Consider the following 3,286-nt stretch of genomic DNA (forward strand, 5'->3'; position numbering starts at 1 on the left):
CCGTAGATCTTTATCAGATCGTTTTACCTATCTTTATCAGCTGTCGTAAAAAGTCTCCTAAAGTATCCTAACAACAGTTGCTTGTGTTTCTTGTGTTGAGGCTTATGGGAATCTTTAGAACTGGTTCCCTGACATCTAAACAGATGTTTCTTTACCTTAGTGTTTAATTGGAATTTTTCAATAGAAAAGTTGATCTGTTTCAGCATAATGTATCCTCTTTTTAACTTCATTTGGATTTTTTAAAAACCCTTTAATTTTATTCTCTTATAATTGCTTATTAAAAGGGTTACGTTTGGGTTTAAGCTTTTGATTTTATATCACGGTTCTTTCCCCCAAATAATCGTTCGTATTTAAAGAGATGAGCTGCATTTCTTTGTTTGTTCCTAATTCCATTTCGTGGAGTTTTTTGTTCCTTTGTCTCAAAATCTCACCCTTGAGCTTTTATTTTGAAGCGCAACGACGCGCTGTAGGACCGCCCACTACAGAGGTATCCATGGAGACCGCTCGAGAGCAAGGGCAGGCAGCCCTGTGGAGTTCTCACAGCCGCCAGTGTGTGTTTCCGCTCACCTAAAATAAAGAGCTGGCGAGTAGAAGAGGACAAGGAGTGACGGAGCAGGGAGACGGGACCTCGACGGCTAAAAACCTCCATTCTACCTTTATTTTTCATACTTAGTGAGCGGGAGTCGTCTTTAAAACTGCTTTTAATGTCTCGAATGTGAACTGGGGGAGAGGAGGGCTAACCGCTGTTAACCTTTACGTTGGTGAGTCTTTTTTTTTTGTCTTTTTTTTCGCAAGCTAAGCACACACAGGCCACTAGGAGACTTAAACCAGTCTACAATTCCGTCTTTGTTTACCTGAATTAGTTCGAAACAACAAACCAGGCCAAAATATCCCAACAGTTACTCCTCTGTCAGTTAGAATATGGAGTTGTCAGGGGTTTTATTGTTGCTAAAACTAAGCTAGCCGCGTTCTTCTTTAGACGTTAAAAACGTTTCTATGAAGACATACTGCGTTTAATTTCCCGTTAACTTGTCCCTTTTACGCTTTAATCATTAGAGGGAATGTAATGTAAAAAAAAAAACATTATTAAAGGTGGCTTGAAGGTATGATCTAACAGCTGTGAGGGTTGATTTATTGTTGGTCACATGAACAATAAAAGGTAGGAGGAAGTCTAAAGGTGCGCCGACTTTATCTATGCTGAGTTAGATCTGAACTCCTAGCTGTGGGTGTCATGTTGATTAATTTGAGTTTGACGGATTTATTCTTAACTTAACTTGTGTGTGTTTCTGTGTTTGTTATGTTGGCAGCCCACTGCACTCTTTGTTTAAATACCTCGCTGTACAGTTACACGTGTCCAAGCGTGTGACTGTGCTTTAATCACGTTTGATGCTGCTGCGAGGGTTTGTTCCTGAGCTCTGGTGGCTCGTTTATAACTCATCCCCCAGATGTGTCCGTTCCCACTCACTGGCCTTTGTTCCAGTTTAGTTTGACCTGCTTCCTGTTGGGGTTTGTTGAGATATGGCAGTTGATAGTGCAAAGGAAGACCAGGGAAGTGCAAATGTGAGGTGTTTACTGTTTGAGCACAAAGCTGGTCAAGTGTTTCTCTAACAGTAGAAGTTTGTTGTGCTCTGTAGAGGGCTTGGGTGTGGAGGACAGTGTTGTAAAACAGATGAAAAGTTGATTTAAAGATACTGTCAAGTGTATTTGTTTTTTTTTTTTTACGTACACTGACAGTGAAAACATGGATGATAAAATGTTTCAAACACACAATATTTTCTAAAGATGAACTAAACTTAAAAAAAATACTTCTATTTCTGTATTTGTGTGTATAAGTTATTAATATCGCAACTTACACAGGAAGGGAGCTTATCAGCACTGGTAAACATCACGGCAGATGGGTAACACAGCAGTTTTTGTACATAGATTATAATTAATTTATTTTAAACTAAGTCCAACAGACCACAGATATGTTTGACCAATCACTTATTCTTTTTCTCTTTTTATTTCCCATTCTTTAAGCTGCTATTGCTTTTCTCCCTCCATTTATATGACAAAACAAATCACACAATTATATCTAATGTTACACAGGTATCAAACAAAAAAAGATTAATACACACATAAAAACAATGGATAGCAAATGAGGGGAGTGGTAGACCTATTTTGAAGCATGCCTGCTTAATGCTTATGAATTTATTAACTCATGCAGGTATTGGTCGATGCCGATACAAAAATAACATTGGCCAAAAATATCTACCAGGTGATGTATTGATCTATCTCTATTAGCATCTTTTGACTCCTGATCTGGTCTTTTTCACAAACTTTCCTTGAGTTCTCTTTTCTTCTCTCTTCTCCAGCTTTTATTGTAATTACATTGTCAAACATACAGAGCAAAGAAATTAACTCTCTGCATTTAACCCATCCCCTTGGGGAGCAGCTGGCCGCCATTGTGTGGCGCCCAGGGAGCAGTGTGGAGTTAAGTGTCTTTGTTCAGGGATCAGAGTGGCAGTCTGTGGGAGTGGGGCTCAAACTTGAAACCTCTGGTTTCTAAGCGCAATGCCCTAACCACTAGGCCACCACTCCCCTTCTCTTTTATCAAGACTTTGTCAAATAAAAAAATAAAAAAACATTCTTTCTTGGTAATTTTTATTTATTTATTTATTTTTTTTAACATATTTGATGGAGTGCTTTAATTCAGACTGCGCACAAAGGGATAAATAAAAGAGAAAAGTGTGTTTGGATCTTATCTTTCATTGATGTTTTGCAACTTGAATAAACAAAACTCACCCCAACATGCATTACTATGCTTAAAGTGAGTTGCTTTAATTCTTAAAGAAAAATCTGGCTGATAGCTAGAAAAATAACGAATGATGTTGGCAGATATCTTTTAAGTGATTACAAAAATGTTCTAAAAGATTTGAAAAAAGTTTTGAACCATGATGAAAACAATACTTCAGGGTAATCTGCAGTCTACTTATGGTTTACAGAAGGAAATGTGGTACGGTTATCTCAATAAACATCTGCGATATTGAGGAGGGTGTATTTTGTTTGTGGGCTCATTTCAAGCTTTCTTACTGTACATAATCTTTCATATAACTCAACCAAACCAATCTCATAGAGTTTGGTTGTAAAGTAAGTTCTTAAAAAATATATAGTTTGATTAGATAAAGCATGTCACTGTGGTGTTTTACGTTAATTGAACTAATAGACTAATATTGTAATAAGTATATGAGATGATATACACTCACCGGCCACTTTATTAGTAACACCTGTCCAACTGCTCTTAACA

The 3,286-nt window shown here is 37.3% G+C and overlaps 1 protein-coding gene across 1 annotated transcript in view; it reads left to right on the plus strand.

Moving 5' to 3' along the window:
* Nucleotides 1–520: 520 nt before the first annotated feature.
* The window catches only part of susd6 (sushi domain containing 6), a 30,855-nt gene continuing 28,089 nt past the window's right edge, over nucleotides 521–3,286 (plus strand). The window contains exon 1 of the mRNA XM_015388870.1: nucleotides 521–761. The gene's annotated coding sequence lies outside the window, so the exon portion shown is untranslated. The remainder of the gene's footprint in view (nucleotides 762–3,286) is intronic.

Source organism: Cyprinodon variegatus, unplaced genomic scaffold, assembly GCF_000732505.1.
Source record: "Cyprinodon variegatus isolate N-32 unplaced genomic scaffold, C_variegatus-1.0 Scaffold439, whole genome shotgun sequence".
Classification (NCBI taxonomy): domain Eukaryota; kingdom Metazoa; phylum Chordata; class Actinopteri; order Cyprinodontiformes; family Cyprinodontidae; genus Cyprinodon; species Cyprinodon variegatus.